Source organism: Cebus imitator, unplaced genomic scaffold (genome assembly GCF_001604975.1).
Source record: "Cebus imitator isolate Cc_AM_T3 unplaced genomic scaffold, Cebus_imitator-1.0 Scaffold559, whole genome shotgun sequence".
NCBI classification, from domain to species: Eukaryota; Metazoa; Chordata; class Mammalia; order Primates; family Cebidae; genus Cebus; species Cebus imitator.
The window spans coordinates 110,159-131,398 of NW_016107874.1; the positions used below are offsets into that span (position 1 = coordinate 110,159).

The 21,240-nt window shown below is 37.3% G+C and overlaps 1 long non-coding RNA gene across 1 annotated transcript in view; it reads right to left on the bottom strand.

Moving 5' to 3' along the window:
- Positions 1 to 1,127: 1,127 nt before the first annotated feature.
- The window catches only part of LOC108294052, a 157,954-nt gene continuing 137,841 nt past the window's right edge, over positions 1,128 to 21,240 (bottom strand). Inside the window, exons 3-4 of the long non-coding RNA XR_001820893.2 lie at positions 11,316 to 11,407; positions 1,128 to 1,219 (exon numbers count right to left, since the gene is read on the bottom strand). This is a non-coding gene — a long non-coding RNA (uncharacterized LOC108294052). The remainder of the gene's footprint in view (positions 1,220 to 11,315; positions 11,408 to 21,240) is intronic.

A 21,240-nucleotide genomic window follows, 5' to 3' on the forward strand; every position in this document is an offset into this window, starting at 1 on the left:
GAGGAACAAGGATGGACTTCCTCAAAGGACTGCGCCTCTTTAAAACCACACCTCCATTTCATCAAAGAAAGCATTGTCTCTACTTGTGAACAGTACCAATGCAATCCAGTAAAGCTCTCTGTTCTTACCTCTAGGTCTACTGATCCTGACCCCACTTTAGGTCGTTTCTACAGCACAGAAGCCAATTTGGCCAACACAGGCCTCATAGGGTCTTTTGAAATATCCTCTTCACTCCCTTCCCCTTCTTCTCCTTTTTGACTTTCTTCTGATCAAACTGTCACCCATTCTATATGCAATGACAGGATGTAGACATTGTAGAAGTAAATGATTTAAAACAAACTTTAGCAATAGAGACAGGATATAAAGATACAAATGCCTGGTTGGAATAAATCCAATATTCTGTCCAAACATTAAACAAAAACAATTGTTACGCTTGTGTGCATGGCAGACCAGAGGCCCAGATTATCCCCTTTCCACTAGGATGGTCCTAGTGGATGCATGGGATATATAGTAGCTCTTTTACAGGATCCTACAGCCTGGGGAACAAAGTCATGCCAAGCTCTCTCTCTGCTATATCCTGAAGTTTAACACCCTGCGGGTCAGCCCCCAGGGCCATCCAGCTTCTGTCTCCCGACACTAAGTTCACTTCATGTCTCTCATGACAAGGAGGAAACCGTGTTCCTTGGAAACCTAAAGAGATGCAGTGAGCTTAAGACTTTTCTAGAACTAACCAGTCACTCAGCCTTTGTTCATCCCCAAGAAGACATATGGTGGTATTATGGTGGACCTTTATTGAACAGTCTGCCAAGGAACCAGAGTGGCATTTGTGCTCTAGTCCAGTTGGCTATGCCTTTCATCCTGGCATTTCATTCACCAGAAGAAGAAAATATACAACACTGTAAAGCAAGAGAAGTCCCTCATGGGTCTTCCAGCTCTCACATCTATTTAGATGAAATTGGAGTCCAACAAAATGGTTCCATAAACAAAAAGAAATCATAGCCTCAATTCTTACCTCTATCGTAGGAGTAGCGGGTGTACTCATTCTTGTCAGGTGTTGTGTCATACCATGCATCCGTCAGCTAGCGCAAAGACTCATAAAAGCAGCACTTATTAAAACCTACCTTAACTCTCCTCCATGTTATTCAAAGGAGCTTCTTCTTTTAGAAAATCAGCAGAACAACTAAGCCAAGGTATGTTAAGGAAGTTTGAAGAGAAAGAGCTGTAAAAAAATTCAAGAGGAGGGAGTTTTCAGATACAATGAATTCTAAATTTGATTTCAAAAAATCAGTGTGTCAGTATGTTCAGTCCTTTGCCCTCTATTTTAAAGTTTAACTATCTCATAGTTTCAGTAAACAAACTTTTACACCAGTTCTAATCAGTAGTTCACATCTGTTCCCCTGGTCATCTGCTCTGTCCTGACTCATGCTGATCACCTGCTTTGACCTGAATCACCCTGGTTATTTGCTCTGACCTAAGTAACCCTTATTTATTTGTTCTGTAACAGTCCTTTCCACCAAACTACTCACCCTGCCACTCTTGCTCATACTCCTGCTCAATTTAAAATAGCCAATCAGAATTAGCTTACACTGCGTGTTCCAATCCTAGCCAACAGGGGAATGGCACAGCAGTAGGGGCTACCTGCATCAGGAATAAGAGCCCCTCCCCCTCCCCTGTTACGGTGTATGCTCACCATTGTCCCAAATGTGAGATGCACCCTTCTATAGAAGTAAATTGCCTTGCTGATAAAATTTATATTCAAGTACTACTTCTTTTGTAGCACTCAAAATTTACATATAACAAAGATGAAGTGTGAAAAGACTAGAATGATGGGCACCCAAAATATATACAGCATAGGAAGAAACATTCTTCTATGCAAAATTGTAATTTAATCCCTCAACACACTAATAAGATACAGTCAATGTGCTAGGCAAAGCAGCCAAAGGAACTAGGATCAAGATTTTTGACTCTAATGACTAAAGCTAGAATACGTTGTTTAGAAAAAGTTGCTCTGAGCAAAAAATTCCCATAAATATACAGCCGAAATAAACAATGACTATTTGGTGTTAAACATGGAAAAAGATTAAAAAAAAATAAAGTCCTAGGGAGAGAAGCACAAATTCAGGCACTTAAGATAGTTTAAAGTCAACTAGAACAAGTTGTACAGAAAAGAGGATGGCCCTGGAAAATTTTCCTAAACTCTTCTTGAGTATGTTTAGCCTATCCTTTATGAACATTATACATTAGGTTGTGATATAAAGTTAGAATCAAAAATTATGAATGGGTAATTTTTTAAGAAAAGTTCTTTCCTTTATCTTTTGACTAGAAGAAGGCTCTTACTTGCTAAGTACTCAGTAACCTTTAAGCTTCACCCAGTGCTATAGTTCACATATCTGTCCCTTCTAAACTTCATCATGAAATTTGATCCCCTTGTAGTGGTGCTGGAAAATGAATCCTAACTGGGAGTGTTTGGTTTACAGAGATGGATTGCACAGGAACACATTAACAAACTCTGGGGGAGAGTGAGTAAGTACTCACTGTATTAGTTCCCTGGCAAGAAAAGAGAGTTGTTAGAAATAAAAGATCCTGTGACTCCCCACTCCCCACCTCCCCCAACCTCCACCTCCATCACCACCCTTATTTCCTTTCTAGCCATGTAAAACCATGAGCCAAATAAAACTTTTTCATCAAGGCTTTTATTTTTTTAAATTATATTTTATCTCCTTTAATCTCAAGCTATTGAAGTTACCCACAAGAATAACCACAAATTATGACCAATATTCAGATCAGGGTACTTTACAGGAGTTCCTGTAGATCAGGGAGATATCATTGTTGTATCCTGATTAGCAGGTAAATATATATTATATAAATATTTATTTTTATGTAATATATATGTAATATTTTACTTAAAGTACAATTAAAATATACATATTTTTTAATTGTACTTTAGGCTATGGGATACATGTGTAGATCATGCAGGACTATTGCATAGGTACATACATGGCAAGGTGGTTTGCTACCTCCAACCCCCGTCACCTACATCTGGCATTTCTGTCCATGTTATCCTTCCCAAACATCCCCAACCCATGTTATCCTGCCCCAAACTCCCCACCCCCCAATGTCCCTCTCATATGCACCTAAAGGACCCCAATGTGTGATGCTCCCCTTTCTGCTTCCATGTGTTCTCATTGTTCAATACCCACCTATGTGTGAGAACATGAGGTGTTTGGTTTTCTGTTCTTGTGTCAATTTGCTGATAACGATGGTTTCCAGATTTATCCATGTCCCTAAAAAGGACACAAACTCATTGTTTTTTATGGCTGCATAGTATTTCAACGTGTATATGTACCATATTTTCTTTTTCCAGTCTATCATTAATGGGCATTTGAATTGGTTCTAGGTCTTTGCTATTGTAAACAGTGCCACAATGAACATATGTGTGCATGGATCTTTATAATAGAATGATTTATAATCCTTTGAATATATACCCATTAACAAGAGTGTTGGGTCACATGGAATTTCCATTTCTAGATCCTTGACGAATCGCCACACTGTCTTACACAATGGTTGAACTATTGTACACTCACACCAACAGTGTAAAAGTGTTTCTATTTCTCCATATCCTCTCCAGCATATGTTTTCTCCTGACTTTTTAATGATAGCCATTCTAACTGGCGTGCGATGGTATCTCAATGCGGTTTTGATTTGCATTTCTCTAATGACCAGTGACGAGCATTTTTTCATATGTTTTTTGGCCACATGAATGTCTTATTTTGAAAAGTATCTGTTCATATCTTTTGCTCACTTTTGAATGGGTTTGTTTGTTTTCCTTGTAAATCTGCTGTAGTTCTTTGTAGATTCTGGATATTAGCTCTTTGTCATATGGGTAGCTTGCAAACACTTTTTCCCATTCTGTTGGTTATTGATTAACTCAAATGACTGTTTCTTTTGCTGTGCAGAAGCTCTTAAGTTTAATTAGATCCCATTTGCCTATTTTGGCTTTTGTTGCCATTGCTTTTAGTGTTTTAGTCATGAAGTCCTTGCCTATGCCTATGTCCTGAATGGTTTTGTCTAGGTTCTCTTCTAAGGTTTTTATGGTGCGAAGTTTTATGTTTAAATCTTTAGTCCATCTGGAATTAATATTAATGTAAAGTGTAAGGAAGGGGTCCAGGTTTAGCCTTCTGCACATGGCTAGCCAGTTTTCCCAACACCATTTATTAAACAGGGAATCCTTTCCCCATTGCTTCTTTTCGTACATTTTGTCAAAGATCAGATAGTTGTAGATGTGTGGCATTACTTCTGAGGACTCTGTTCTGTTTCATTGGTCTATGTCTCTGTTTTGGTAAGAGTACCATGCTGTTTTGATTACAGTTGCCCTTGTAGTATAGTTTAAAGTCAGGTAGCATGATGCTGCCAGCTTTGTTCTTTTTGCTTAGGATTGTCTTGGCTATTTAGGCTCTCTTTTGGTTCCATATGAAATTCAAAGTGTTTTTTTTTTCCAGTTCTGTGAAGAAGGTCAATGGTAGCTCAATGGTAATAGAAATGAATCTATAAATTAGTTTGGGCAGTATAGTCATTTTCACGATGTTGTTTCTTCCTAACCCATGAGCATGGAATATTTTTCCATCTGTTTGTGTCCACTCTTATTTCCTTGTTCAGTGGTTTGTAGCTCTCCTTGAGAGGTTTTTGCACCCTTTGTTAGTTGTATTCCTAGGTATTTTATTTTCTTTGTAGCAATTGTGAATTTGAGTTCACTCATGATTTGGCTCTCTTTAAGTCTGTTATTGGCATATAGGAATGCTTGTGATTTCTGCACATTGATTTTGTATCCTGAGACTTTGCTGAAGTTGCTTATCAGTTTAAGGAGATTTTGAGCTGAGATGATGGGGTCTTCTAAATATACAATCATTTTGTCTGCAAATAGAGACAATTTGACGTCTTCTTTTCATGAATGAATAACCTTTGTTTCTTTTTCTTGCTTGATTACTCTGGCTAGAACTTCCAATGCTATATTTAATAGGAATGGTGAGAGAGGGTATCCTTGTCTAGTCCCTGTTTTCAAAGGAAATGCTTCCAGTTTTTGCCCGTTCAGTATGATACTGGCTGTGGATTTGTAATAAATAGCTTTTATTATTCTGAGATACGTTCCATCAATATCTAGTTTATTGAGAATTTTTAGCATAAAAGCCTGTTGGATTTTGTCAAAGGCCTTCTCTGCATCTATTGAGATGATCGTGTGTTTTTTGTCTTTTGTTCTGTTTATGTGATGGATTATGTTTATAGATTTGTATATGATGAATCAGCCCGCATCCTGGGATGAAGCCTACTTGATCATGATGGATAAACTTCTTGATTTGCTGTTGCATTCAGTTTGCCAGTATTTTATTGAAGATCTTTGTGTCCATCATCATGGATATTGGCCTAAAGTTTTCCTTTTTAGTTGAGTCTTTGCCAGATTTTAGTATCAGAATGATGTTGGTCTCATAAAATGAGTTAGAGAGGATTCCTTCTTTTTGTATTGTTCGAAATAGTTTCAGAAGGAATGATACCAGCTTCTCTTTGTATGTCTGGTATAATTCAGCTGTAAACCCATCTGAACCTGGACTTCTTTTGGTTGGTAGGCTATTAATTGCTGCTTCTACTTCAGACCTTTTTATTGAACTATTCAGGGATTCAACTTCTTCCTGGTTTAGTCTTGGGAGGGGGTACATGTCCAGGAATTTATCCATTTCTTCCTGATTTGCTGGTTTATGTGCATAGGGTTGTTTGTAGTATTCTCTGATGGTGGTTTGCATTTCTGTGGCTTTAGTGGTGATATCCCCTTTAATATTTTTATTGCTTTTATTCGATTCTCTCTTTTCTTATGAGTCTATTTTGTCGATTTTTTCCAAATAATCAACTCCTGGATTTATCGATTTTTTTGAAGAGTTTTTCATGTCCCTATCTCTTTCAGTTCTGTTCTGATCTTAGTTATGTCATGTCTTGTCTTCTGCTAGCTTTTGAATGTTTTTGATTTTGCTCTTTTAGCTCTTTCAATTTTGATGATAGAGTGTCGATTTTAGATCTTTCCTTGCTTCTCATTTGGGCACTTATTGCTATAAATTCCCTCTAGACACTACTTTAAATGTATCCCAGCAATTCTGATACACTGTGTCTTTGCTCTCATTGGTTCCGAAGAACATCTTTATTTCTGCCATCATTCCATTGTTTATCCAGTTGACATTCAGGAGCAAGTTGTTCAGTTTCCATGTTTATCCTGAGTTCTAATTCGATTACCCTGTGGTCTGATAAACTGTTTGTTATGATTTCCATTCTTTTGCATTTGCTGAGGAGTTATTTACTTCCAATTATGTAGTCAATTTTAGAGTAACTGCAATGTGGTGCTACAATGAAACTATATTCTGTGGATTTGTAGTGCAGAGTTCTGTAGGTGTCTATCAGGTTCACTTGGTCAAGGTCTGCGTTCAAGTCCTAGATATCCTTGTTGATTTCTGTCTCATTGATCTGTCTAATATTGACAGATGAGTGTTAAAGTCTCTCACTATTATTGTGTGGGAGTCTAAGTCTCTTTGTAGGTAATTAACAACTTGCTTTATGTATCTAGGTGCTGCTGTATTGGGTGCATATATATTTAGGACAGTTAGCTCTTCTTGTTGCATTGATCCTTTCACCATTATGTAATTCCCTTCTTTTTCTCTTTTGATCTTTGTTGGCTTGAAGTCCACTTAATCAGACTAGGGTTGCAACCCCTACTTTTTTCTCTCTCCATTTTCTTGGGAAATCTTCCTCCATCTCTTTATTTTGAGTCTATGTGTGTCTTTGCACATGCGATTGGTCTCCTGAGTACTGCACAGTGATGGGTCTTGACTTTTTATTCTGTTTGCCAGTCTGTTTTGCTTGGGGCATTTAGGCCATTTATATTTAAAGTTAATATTGTTATGTGTGAATCTGATCCTGCCATTTTGTTACTGGTTGGTTATGTTGCCCATTAGTTGATGTGGTTTCTTCATTGCATTGTTGGTCTTGACGATTTGATACATTTTTGCAGTGGCTGGTACTGGTTGTTCCTTTCCATGTTTAGCACTTCATTCAGAAGCTCTTGTAAAGCCTGTCTTGTGGCGAGAAAATCTCTTAGTAATTTCTTGTCTGTATTTTATTTCTCCTTCACTTATGAAGGTTACTTTGGCTGGGTAGAAGATTCTGGGTTGAAAGTTCTTTTCTCTAAGGATGTTGAATATTGGTCCCCACTCTCTTCTGGTTTGTATGATTTCTGCCAAGAGATCTGCTGTGAGTCTGATGGGCTTCCCTTTGTGGGTGGCCTGACCTTTCTCTCTGGCTGCCATTAGCATTTTTTCCTTCATTTCAACATTGGTGAATCTGATGACTATGTGCCTTGTGGTTGCTTTTCTTGAGGAGTATCTTTGTGGTGTTCTCTGTATTTCCTGTATTTGAATGTTGGCCTGCCTTCCTAGGTTGAGGAAATTCTCCTGGATAATATCCTGAAGAGTGTTTTCCAGCATTGGATTCATTCTCCCTGTCATCTTCCAGTACACCAATCAAGCGTAGATTAGATCCTTTTACATAATCCCACACTTCTTGGAGGCTTTGTTCATTTCTTTTCACTCTTTTTTCTCTTTTCTTGCCTTCTCATTTTATTTCATTGAGTTGATCTTCAATCTATGATATCTTCTTCTGCTTGATCAATTTGGCTAATGAAACTTGTGTATGGTTTGCGAAGTTCTCGTGCTGTGTTTTTCAGCTCTATCAAGTCATTTGTGTTCTCCTCTAAGCTGTTTATTCTAGTTAGCATTTAGTCTAACCTTTTTTAAAGGTTTTTAAGTTATTTGCATTGGGTAACGATATGTTCCTTTAGCTCAAAGAAGTCTGAAGCCTTCTGAAGCCTGCTTCTGTCAATTTGTCAAACTTGTGCTCCATCCTGTTTTGTTCCCTTGCTGATGAGGAGTTGTGATCTGTTGGAGGAGGAGAGGCCTTCTGGTCTTCAATGGTTTCATCCTTTTTGCGCTGATTTCTTCCCATTCTTAGATAGCCCACTTGAGGAAGAGGTTGTCTGTCCCTTGTCTTCCTGCAGAGGTGCTGCTGGGCTGCCAGGGTCTCAGTTGAGCTGCTGTGTTTGTTTCCTGTTTCTTTTGTTTACACAGGAAGTTTAGAACCCACTCTACAATGTCAGCTGCCCTTCACCCCACCAAGCGTGATTGTTCCAGGCTGAGCTTGAACTGATGTGCTGGCTGCAAGACTCTCAAGCAAGAGGGCTTCAGTTTGATGGGATTTGTGGGGGAAGTGACCCACCTAGCTGTATCGCCTGACTCCCTGCTTTCAGCTCCCCTTCTTTCTGGGGGGCAGGTAGCTCCATTTCACTGGCTCTCTTGGCATTAGCCAATATGGTCATTTAGATCTGTGCCAACAACTTGCAGCACCAACTGAGGTTGCTTCTCAGCTCTTTGCAGGTAACTCACAGGCAGTTTTCAGCCCAGAGAAGATCTCCTGGTCTGTGGGTTGAAGAGGGTTGGTTGAAGCAGAGTATCTGAACCATAATGCCAGAAAGGGAGTGCCCCCCTCTCTTCTGGTCAGATGTACTTCCCGGGTGGGGCAGTGCCCTGCCTTGTCTTGGTTTGCCCTCTTTGGGTTATACCCACTGTCCAACCATTCCCACTGAAATGAACCGGGTACCTCATTTGAAAACATGGAGATCACTTGCCTTCTGTGTCTCTCTTGCTAGGAAATGCACTCCGGAGCTGTTTCTATTTGACCATTTTGGCGGAGCCCCTATTTTTCATAAATTACCCAGTCTCTTGTATTTTTTATAGCAACACTAAGCAGATTCAGTCACCCAGCCAATGCATATTGCTAATGAAATTTTTAAAAGGATAGGTTCAAACATGTTCATTAGAGAGCTATGCAAGAGGAAAAGGGAATTTATGATTAAGAATCATCTTGCTTTTATATGGACTGTTTTTATTTGTCATCAGGAAATTCACAAATAGGGTCAAGCGCTCGGGTAAAAAGCTTTGTTCTTTAATCTCCTAAAAATTCAGGACATCCACATTTTATTGTAAAGCCTTCTGCCATTTTCAAGCAGAACACTGACCATGAAGTCAGCAGAAAAATTTCTGCATTTCATTTTTTAAAAAAAGTTAGACTTTTAAAATTGCTTGATAGAGTACACAATCTGAAACTTTTCAAAGAAAAAAAAAATCAAAAGTAAGAAATATCTCAAAAATGTCTTGAACTAAAGGATTCATTACAAACAATGTGTAAATGAGCTTTTGGTGGTTTAAAGAGGTCATCCGGTGGACCTGTTAGAGGCTCTGACAGAGCTCACAGAATTGACTAAAGTGGGAATAAACTTCAATCACTAGTTCCTGATCTCTGTTTTATTCAGTACATCTGACCTTTGAGCTTGACAATGATTCTTTGTAAGCGCAAGCTCAAAATGTCATCTGTAACATAAAATATAAGGTATGCGGGTGTTACAAAAGTGTTCTGTGTCTGTGATGGGGTGACTCTCGGTAGAGTTCACTGCCGACAGGATCTTTTATCCATGAGGCATAGTTCCTGGCAGAGTGACCCTCATTATACATGGGCTTTGAAGTCAATGTGTGCTCTGTGTTGAGACTTTAGTGGACAAGTACCTCTATGGTTAAAGTTCCTGGCAAAGTTTGCTAAGACAGAAATGAGTAAGTACTAATTTGATTCTAGTCTAGTTTATTATTTCTTCTCTGATGTGAATGTTTTGGGTGGTAAGTAAATAATGGTCATGCCTGCAATGTCAGGTCATCAGGGCTTGTAACAGTGCAGACCTAGCTGCTCAGTGCTTGCAAAGCCCGTAACATTGGCTAAGTGCAGTGAAATAAAGGTGACTTTATTTCCAGAGCTAGCAGTGGAAAAATGGTTAAGGCTTTTTGCCTTGAAGAAAATATTTCAGGTTTTGGGTCAAAGGTGAGGACTTAAAATGGGAAGTTTGGTATAATGGGCATACAAGGGTGATGAGCTAGTGCCAGTCTACATGCCTGTTCTAGTGACTAGTGGGATGAATGGTCATCCCATCTGGTAAATGGGCTGGCACCATCTTGAGTACACTCAGGTTGCAAATTAACTGCAGCCTTGAAGTAATTTCCAGGTGACAGAGACTGTTTCAAGATTTAGTCTCTGGAACTTCTAAGTAAATATATAAATAGATAAGGCAAACACTGTGCAAGGGAGTGCCTGGTGGAAAGCAGAACAACAAACATTATTATCTTATTATTAAAAGCAAGATAAGGAACAGGCAGGAAAGTAAAAAAAAAAAAAAAAGCTTTTAAAAACAGGATGCTTGGTTACAAGCTGAGGAAATGAGAAGCATCCTTGGAGCAGGAATCTAGAGAATTGAGTTCTAGTTGTATCTTTGCCATTAGCAATGAAGATGGCTATATATAAGTTACTTTGTTCTTTGATGCTTAATTCCTCAGTTATAAAACGAGATAAAATTATATAATCTTTGCAGTCCCTTCCTTCATCTTGATCCTGTTATGTTACTTACCTGTATTTTAATAAGCAAAGCAAATTTGTTGAGATGCTATATTAAGAGAAAAAGTATTTCTGTGGTTCTGAAACACAACCAGAAAATCCCTAACACTTACTCTATTGGGAACTCTATCTGGATTGCTAAAGAGTGTGAAAACTATAGTTAAGACTTCATAAAAAATTCACATTTTAATAATCTAGCATACTTAAATATCCTTCTTTCCATATTTTGACATTTTCTCTTACTAATCTGTGTAGATGGCAATGAATACTATAGATGTATTTTGGAAAATCACTAAGAACTCCCCATATGCAGGTTTACGTTGTATTTTAGAATATGTAAACCTTGTAGGTAGTCAAGGGTTTAGACTCCTTTGATTCAAGGACAGAAACTCAACTCACAATAACTTAAACAAGAAACTACACAATTTACACTGACTTAAACTACATTAGTTTACATGACTAAATAGTTTGAGAGTTGGGTTAACTACAGGAAAGCCTACTTTCAAGGGTTCAGATTATGTCATCATGACCTGATCCTTCTCTAGCCTCTCTCTTTTATTTGACTTTGATGGCAAGATGACTACAGGGGCTTCAAGTTTATATTTATATGGTTCAAAACAGATATCAAGAAAGATAGCATACTTGTCCTCCAACGCTTCTGACAAAAATCTCATTGCATTTCATTTTATTTCATTGCCCATTCTTACATATATCAATGAATCTAAAGGATGGGATGCTCAGATTGATCAGACTTTATTCCCACACTCAACTCAGGAGCAAATGTGAAGCCTTACCAGAAGGACATGGGCTGAAAGACAGGACAAGGATGATTCCACAGAGCAAAATCAGGGTACACCTTTCAGAAGACAGGGAACTGGATGATGGGCTGCAAAATAAAATATCTCCATCAAACTATAAACCTTCTATATTATAAAATTATTAATTTTTCACTGATTTATTTCAAAATTAGGAGTATTTTTTCTGCTCTTGTAAATCTAACCAAGCAGCAAAAGTTGGCTGCCATATAATGTATACTAACATGTACCGATATCACAATAGTATCATTTACTAATGACAACATTAACAATCAATATAATGGCTTTTAGTACGAAGAAATTTTATTAAAGTTAAAAACTGATGTAAACTCACACCAACAAAAATGGAGCTTTTATGGGTACATTAATGGCAAGTGGGGATCCTCTATCTCAGTTTTCTTGTCAAACTATTTTGTAGAAAATCCTAGAATATTCATCAGGGTGTAGAAGGCAGGTCAAACCTGACTTAACCCACTCACTCATAGAAAAGAAAGCCAGTGAGGCCACTCAGGGATGCAAGCAGTCAAAGACAAATGAGATGGAAAAAAGAGCTTCTGCTGGAGGAAAAGTTCCTGACCTTTCCATTGATTCATCAGACATGAAGAGAAAAAAAGTATTAATATGAGGTCTGGTTCTTGTCCTTGACATGGTAACTCCAGCTTCCAAAAATGGCCAAATGAAGGTTTTATATTTGGACAAGTAGATTAATAAACTCTACTTTTGCAAGGAAGAAGACAAGGAATGTGTACCAGAATACAAAAGTAGGCAGAAGTATATCTGTTTACTGTTCCCTCTGTGGGGAGGAAGCCAGAGTTCTCTCCTATGTGGAAAGTATGAGTAAGTGGGGAAGTTTCCCCCAAGAGTTTGGCTACAATTGGTTTTAGATAAGAGTATGAGCATGTTTTAAAAGGTAGGGTTATTTTTGCTCTTAGTGTGATAGGCAGTTCTGTGCCTGCTCCCACCACTACAACAAAGATCTTCAAGTCCTAAACTCAGAATCAGTAAATACATGACATGACACGACATGACATGACAGTTGCCAATCAGTTCACTTTAACAGAGGGCAGTTATCCTGGGTTATCCAAGTGAACCTAAACTAATTATATGAGTTTCTAAAAGCAGAAGAAAGGAGTTGCACAACTGCTAGGCTCTGAATTCTACAAGCCCCCAGAAAGGAATGCAGCCCGCGGACTCCTTTCTTTTAGTTCACTGAGACATCTACCAGACTTCTGACCTACAAGACTATAGGATAAGTTTGTGCTATTTTAAGCTCCTGCATTTGTGGTAATCTGTTATGGAAGCATTACAAAGAGCAGAGTACTTAGTCACATAAAAGGCTTTATAAAGAGTTCAAAGATATGACTCAAAGATTCCCTAAATTAAACCAGAAAATATCTCTCAGAAGGTATAAGGCTATTTATCCTTCAGCCATTTGGGCAAAATCCAAAATTACAGATAAAATTTTCTAGGAATGATTTGTAAACAAACCTCTTATCTAATTAAGTGAATCCTGTGAAATACATGAGAGACCCACAAGGTGCTTGAGAATTTAATATTAGCAGAAGTACTGCCAGCATGAACTGAAAAAGCCGAAAATAGCATTAGGTGAAAGGAGGATGTTAGATCCTCAAAATTCTGCAGGCTGGTAACATAGGCCAATAAAACCATTCAGCTACAAATATGCATTCCTTCACCCATGAAAGAAGCATGACCAAAAGAACAGAGCTTTAAGCCCAGAAACTAGAACCAGGAACCAAGGAGAATTACTCTGAGGCCTTGTAACCTATTAAAGTTTGTTTGGTTGTATTTAAAAATTGTTTGAGAGAGGTGACTTTTTTCTTTTAATTTCTCCTCTTTTGTCATTATGTCTATAATTATAATCTGATGATTGTCACATCATTGCATTTTGAAGGAGATAACTAGTTTCCTAATTTTATAGTTGTACAAGTAAAGAAAAATTGTCACCCAGGAAGGATTACACCCAAAGACTCACTCATAACTGTTTTGAATTTTGTACATAATGAGATTTGAGACTTTAGAGCTTACGAGATTTAAGTGAGACTTAGTACTTTCAGTTGATGTATAATAGAATCAGACCTGTGGAAGCATTGTGATGGGGTGAAAGTGTTTTGTATATGAGACAGGTCCAGAGGGTAGACTGAGGTTGGCAGAATGACTCTGCAAAAATGTCTAAAACTTGAATTTTTATAGAAGCAACAGAAAATAGTCCATGGTCTTTCTGTGAATTAGTGCTAGAAATATAAGACTTTACATCAAGGAAGCACTTTAGGCAGCATCTAATTCATTTCGATTATTGTCTACATGCTGAAGCCATGGACAAAAGTTCATAAGATATTTACTTTATGTGTCATAGCTCATATCTGTCAGAGCCAGAGACTGAACATCTAATTCTCTATGGAGCAAACAAAGTCCATGTTATCCTCAGTTTTCAGCACTTTATTTTCTGTTATCTGCTTCATTCTCTTTGACTTTGCTTCTCTTTGACTTTTGTCCCAGGTGCTCCCTATGAACACTGTCTGCCTTCAATACAGTGCTGAGTAAAGCTCAACATTGCCTCAATTTTTTACCCTTCTGTCCAAACTGATCATTTTATCTTCAAATTAAATAACCTTCAGCTGGCTGCCCCATTTCTTTGACTGTTAAAAAAGTGGTTTCTATGAAGTTAGTAATGTGTTAACTTCTAAAGTTCTTGCCTTTTAATGAGCTAATCACTTAAACATCAAAACAGAAGAGACAGTATTGAAGAAAAATCAAAAACAGCAAAAGAGATCTCCAATCTTTTTTAGGGACAAGTCTCTTCTGCCTATGAGTCTGTAAAATCAAAAGCAAGTTAATTACTTTCTAGATACAATGAGGATACAGGCATTGGGTAAATACACCCATTCCAAATGGGAGATGGTCATAACAAAGAGGCTACAGGTCCCATACAAGTCCTAAATCCAATGAGGCAGTAGTTAAATCTTAAAGCTCCAAATTAATCTCCTTTGACTCCATGTCTCACATCCAGGTCATGCTAATGCAAGGGGTGGGCTCCCACAGCCTTGAGCAGTTCTACTCCTGTGCCTTTGCAGAGTACAGCTACCCCTCCCAGCTGATGTTGAGTAATGGCAGCTTTTCCAGGTGCACAGTGCAAGCTGTTGGTGGATCTACCATTCTGGGGTTTGGAGGACTATGGCTCTCTTCTCATGGCTCCACTAGTCAGTGCCCCAGTGAGACTCTATATGGGACTTGTGACCCCACCTTTCCCTTTTTCATTGCCCTGGCAGAGGTTCTCCATGAGAGCTCCAACCTTGAAACAAACTTTGGCCTGGACTTCCTGGCATTTCCATATAGCCTCTGAAATTTAGGCTGAAGTTCTCAAAACTCAATTCTTGCCTTCAGTACAGCCACAGGCTCAACACCATATGGAAACTGTCAAGGTCTGGGGCTTGCACCCTCTGAAACAATGGCCCAAGCTGTACCTTGGCCCCTTTTAGTCATTACTGGAGTGACTGGGATGCAGCAAACCATGTCCCTCAGCTGCACACAGCAAGGGAGCCATGGGTCATGCCCAGAAAACCATTTTTTCCTCAAAAGCCTCTGTGCCTGTGATGGGAGGGGCTGCTGAAAAGTTCTCTGACATGCCCTGGAGACATTTTCCCCATTGTTTTGGTGATTAACATTTGGTTCCTCATTACTTAGGCAAATTTCTGCAGCTGGCTTGAATTCTTCCTAGAAAATCTGTTTTTCTTTTCTATTTTATCATCAGGTTGCAAATTTTCTAAACTTTTATGCTCTGCCTCCTCTTGAATGCTTTGCCACTTAAAAAGTTCTTCTGCCAGATACCCTAAATCATCCCTCTCAAGTTCAAAGTTCCATCGATCTCAAGGACAGGGGCAAAATGACACCAGTGTTTCTGCTAAAACATAGCAAGAGTCAATTTTCCAGTTCCCAAGAAGTTCCCCATCTTTATTTCAGACCAGTTCAGCATGGACTTCATTATCCATATCACTATCAGCATTTTGGTAAAAGCCATTCAACAAGTGTCTAGAAGGTTCCAAACTTTCCCAAATCATCCTGTCTTCTGAGCCCTCCAAGTCTCTAGGAAGTTCCAGACATTCCCCTATCTTCCTGACGTTTTCTGAGCCCTCCAAATTTTTCCAGCTCTGCCTGTTATCCAATTTCAAATTTACTTTCATATTTTTGGGTATCTTTAAAGCAGCACCCCACTATGCAGTATTAATTTACTGTATTAGTCTGTTCTCATGTTGCTATGAAGAAGTGCCTGAAACTGGGTAATTTATAAAGTAAAGAGGTTTAATCGACTCACAGTTCTGGATTGCTGGGGAGGCCTCAGAGAACTTATAATCATGGTGGAAAAGAAAGCAAACACATCCTTCTTGACATGATGGCAGGAAGGAGAAGAATGAGAGCAAAACGGAAAAGCCTCTTAAAAAACCATCAGCTCTTGTGAGAATTCACTCACTATTATAAGAACAGCAGCATGGTGTAACTGCCCCTATGATTCAATTTCCTCCCATTGGGTCCCTCCCATGACACAGAGGGATAATGAGAACTACAATTCAAGAAGAGATTGGGGTGGGGATGTTGCCAAATCATGTCACCCTAGGTTAAAACACACAAAACTATTCTAAGGCTACTTTCAATATACTAACCACTGCATGGATAGTGCAGGTGACTTATGACAACATATTCCTGCTTCTCCCCTTCCATTTCTTATAACATTGTGCTCGTTCACATCACTTATTCAAAAACTATAATTACTAAATTGTTGCTATTATCTTGAATGAACTTATTAGATAAACTAAGAATAAGAAAACTACTTCATTTTGATTTTGTCTAATTTTCCTGCTTGACTGTTTCTTCTTTCTTTGCATAAACCTAAGTTTTTGACCTTTGTCATTCCCTCTCTGAAGAACTTTTAACATTTTCTGTGGGACAGGTGTACTGATGACAAGTTTTTTGAATGTTTTCTTGTGTGAGAAAGTTCTGTTTGTCTTTCAGTTTTAAAGAAAAATTTTGTTCAATATAGAATTCTAGGTTGGCCTTTTTTTTTTCCTTTCAACACTTTAGGTATTTTGCACTAATCTCTCTAAGATGAATGGTTTCTGAATAGAAACTCTCAGGATCTACCTTTCTCTACAGTTTTGAAGCAGCAGTTTGCTCTTGGACTTCAATTACCTGATGCATTGAGTTACTGATTTTCAGTTTGTTTAGCTTTTTTCTTGTTATGATAGGAGTGATGATTTCCAAGCTTTTTACATGACAGTGTAGAAACTGGAACATGCTACACTCTATATAATAATAAAAGAATGTATATACATGCACACTAAGTTTAATATGAATATCACTGAAATGGCATCAAGTTGCTTTCAGTCTACCTTTTGTAAATATTTTTCATGTTTCAAAATACATGCATAAGATATGTTAATATTTCCTAATATCCCATTATACAGATGCATCATAATTAGTCAATCACAAATGTTAGACAAAGCTTGTTGTCAAGTCTGTATGTGTTTTTAATGTGGTAAGAACATATAATATGAAAATTTATCTTTTTAAAACTAATTTTTAAGTGTCCAATACAATATTTTTAACTACAGGCACAATGTTATACAGCAGATCAGTAAAACTTGTTCATCTCGTATAACTAAAATGTTGTACCTACTGAGCAGCAACTCTTATTTCCCTCTCCGCTCCAGCCCTTGGCAATCACCATTCTACTATCTTTATCATTTTGACTATGTTAGATACTTCACATACGTGAAATCATGCAGTATTTGCCCTTCTGTGGTTGGCTTATTTCACTTAGTATAATCTCCAAGTTCATCCATGTTGTCCCTTATGTCAGGATTTCTTTCATTTTTTAAGGCTGAATTAGTATTCCTTGTGTGGATATGTATGTATGTATGTGTGTGTGTGTGTGTGTGTGTGTATGTACTTTGTTAAAGAACACTTCAGTTGTTTTTGTATTTTGACTATTGTAAGTAATGCTGCAATGAACATGGAAGTGCAGATATGTCTTTCAGACACTGATTTCGGTTCTTTTGGATATATATCCAGCAGTGGGATTACTGAATCCCATGATAGTTTTGTTTTTAAATGTTTGATGAATATCCATATTTTCATATTTATATTTCCAATTCATATTCTCATCAATAGCATACCAACAATCCTTTTTCTCCAAACCGTCACCAATGATTGTAATCTCTTGATTTTTTGAAGAAGAGTCATTCTAACAGATGTGAGATGATAGCTTACGGTGGTTTTAATTTTCATTTCCCTAATGATTACTGATGAGCACTTTGCATACACCTATTGGTCATTTGTGTATCTTCTTTGGAAATGTGTCTGTTCAGGTCCTTTAAAAAATAATTTTTTGTTTGCTATTGAATAGCAAATATATTTTTAAAAAATATATTTTAGCTATTAACCCCTTATCATCTGATATATGATTTGCCAATACTTTCTCCCATTCCTTAGGTTACTTTTTATTTGGTTGATTGTCAGTTTGATATCATCTCACTTGTCTCTTTTCGCTTTCAATGCCTTTGTGTTTGGTTTTATATCCTAACGAGTATTGCCAAGACCAATGTCAAGAGCTTTTTTGTTTTTGTTTGTTTGTCTTCCTTGGATTTTTATGGTTTCAGGTCTTATGTTTAATCCATTTGCAGTGAACTTTTATGTGTGATATAAGGGTCCAGTTTCATTCTTTTGCATGTGAATATCCAGTTTTCCTAACACCATTTGTTGAAAAGACTACCTGTTTCCCATTGTGTATTCTTGGCATCCCTGTTGGAGACCAGTTCACCATGTATGTGTGGATTAACTTCTGGGCTCTCTGTTCTTCTCTACTGGTCTATATGTCTGTTTTTATGCTTGTACTATACTAATTACTAAAGCTTTGTAATCTATTTTGAAATCAGTAAATGTGATGCTTCCAGCTTTGATCTTTCTCAATATTGCACTGGCTATTCAGTTTTCTGTGGTTCCATGTGAATTTTAGAATTGTCTTTTCTATATCTGTAAAAAATGTCATTAGGATTTTGAGAGAGATTGTGCTGAATCTGTAGATCACTTCAGATAGTGTGGATATTTTAACAATATGAAGTATTTTAATCCATGCACATAAAATTCCTATTTTTGACAATTATATAAATGTGGAGAAAGTGGGGTAAGAATCCTTTGCATGTTTGTGCATATCTGTGGTGATTTCCTTAGGTATTTTCAAATATTTTTATGGAAAAATTACATTTAATATGTGTGAAGACATTGGAAAAACAGGTAAAAAGGAGGGATCCCACCTCCCTCTTTCAGTGCTGTCTATGTCCCATGACTATCCTCTGGTTAATTCTGTTATCTTTCCCCTCACTCTCCCATGTGCCCAATGTCCTCTGGCTCCCATACCCTTGAGTGGAACTCAGATGACTGTGCTGTTTAATGTGTCCTATGTGGGAGATGAGGATTTCTGGAAATAATGTAGAGGATGCTTACTCTCTCCTCCCTTCCTCCTCCTCCACCTAATTCTCATCAGCAACAGAAGAAAGTTGCCCAGAAGGTGCTGTTGTAGGGAATAGCTCACAGAAGCCTCAAAATTAGCACAGAAACTGACAGGAGCCTCAAAATCAGCTGAGCCAGAAGTTTAGGTGAAAGAAAAACATTGGCATTTTTTTTCACACCTTGGTGTGTGATGTTTACAGAATAGAACACTTGCACTTTTATGTTTCACTAATATTAAGAACAAGCTGAGATACATACACCTTTAAAAAGTATAAAAATAATATAATAATAGCACTTGGAAATAACTTTCTTTTTCCTGTCTTTTCATGTACAGTATTAAGGATGCTTATTTCTTTAAATAGGAAACAATCATTTAACATGAGCCAAGCTGAATGTTATTTTCATATTTAAGTAAAAATATAGTACTAAAAATACGAACAAACTCTAGTCACAGGAAAGATATTTGGGGTTTTGCTATGTGACAAGAATATAACATATTTGGATATATATAATATACAATTAAACACATAATAGCAAAGATTTATCCCTGGAAGTTAAGACCAAAAAAATGACTTGAAATATTTTCAAGAATTATGCCTTGATTAGTCTGGCTATAAAAATAATTTTCCTAGATTATAAAAAATGTTCAATAATTTTAAATTTCAGAGGACAAAAAAGATTAGTAAAAGAAACCTGTAAGAAACTGAATACACGCACAAAAGGGAGTAGCAGCTGCTTTTCAGGGAGGAAAGCAATCCCTCTCATTAATCTTTAGAGTATTCATTTGGGAAACCTAGAAGTTTGTGTGAAAATCTACATTTAATGGCTTTTCTGTTATTTTTATACATGAAATTAAAGCCTAGCCAGAACCAAGCAATCGGATGACTGTAAACTTGTAGGGTGTTATGCTCTATAGGAGTGCATCCTTCCTTTACTCAGCAGCATGTTTTTCAGCACTAGGTGCCAGAACGAGGAAAGTTAATCTGGAAGGTTTCTGTGTCCACTGTGGTGCCCTTTCTCCTTCCTATAGGAATGCTTACTTTGTCCTCATAAACATGTATAAAACAATCATATACATATATCTGCTTCTGAGAGTCAAGATAACCCTGGATAAAATCTTTGTATTTCATATTAGAACCCTTTTACATTAAATTTTTGATTGATATATTATTTATTTTAATACTGAATCCTCTTTATGTCTTACCTCTCAATACCTAGATTTTTTAATTTAGGAAACTTTTCCATTCCCATTCAGCTGTAAAACTAATAACAAAATAGACTGTTAGTCGCCTGTTCCTCCCCATCACCAGGAAATGTTAAGCACCCTCTCTTTTAAATACTCACTAAGTGAGAGATGTGAACCCATTCTCTCCCTGATCATTCTTAAAGAGTTTCAACAGAGAAATCAAACCAATTTCAGGGATTAAGTAAAACAATGAAGTTTTTATGTGTGGTTTGTAAGTATCACAACCATCTTGAGTAGGAGTCATTATCATCATTCTAATGTTTACTGGTTTGATAAACCAAAAGTTTCAGTTAGTTACCTTTCTTCAAACATGTGAATGCTACAGGATTTGATACCTTCTTCAACAATGCTCAACTATACTCTCCGATAGAAAAGCACTCCCCCAAGGCTGCCAAATGATTATAAATATTACATGTGAAGCTTTTTTTGCTTTTAATCAACATATAATAATTACACATATTTATAGGGTAAAATGTGATGTTTGTATGCACGTATACATGGTGTAATGATCAAATCAGGGTATTTAGCATGTCTATCACCTCAAATATTTAATACTTCTTTGTAGTAAGGATATTCAAAGTACTTTCTTCTAGTTATTTTGAAATACATAATACAATAGTTTTAACTATAGTCACCCTATGGTGTAAGAGAATGCATTTCTCATATCTAACTGCAATTTTGTAGCCACTGGCCAATCTCTTTCCACTCTCATTTCCTCTACTCTCCTCAAACAACACAATAGCAAAAGTAATAATAATCCAATTTTAAAATGGACAAAAGACCTGAATAGATATTTCTCAAAAGAGGACGTATAAATGCTGAATAGGTATATGAAAAAAATGCTCAACATCACTATTCATCAGGGAAATGCAAACCAAAACCACAATGAGATATAAACTTAACCCAGCTATCCCAGGCTCTTTAGATATTTTGTAGTATGGTATTCACTGATGTTTGGGAGACTATACAACTTAGTCTAAGATACAGAAGCAGTTTGCACTTCACTTCCAATTTATTCTGTCCCAAAAGAGAAGGTCTTCCTTCTCTGGTTCTTACCTCCATCTCATTATCTCAAAGTAAATGAGAATGTACTTTCCAGGTTGGTCTCAGTCTAAGGTTAAGATCACTGCTCCTGTT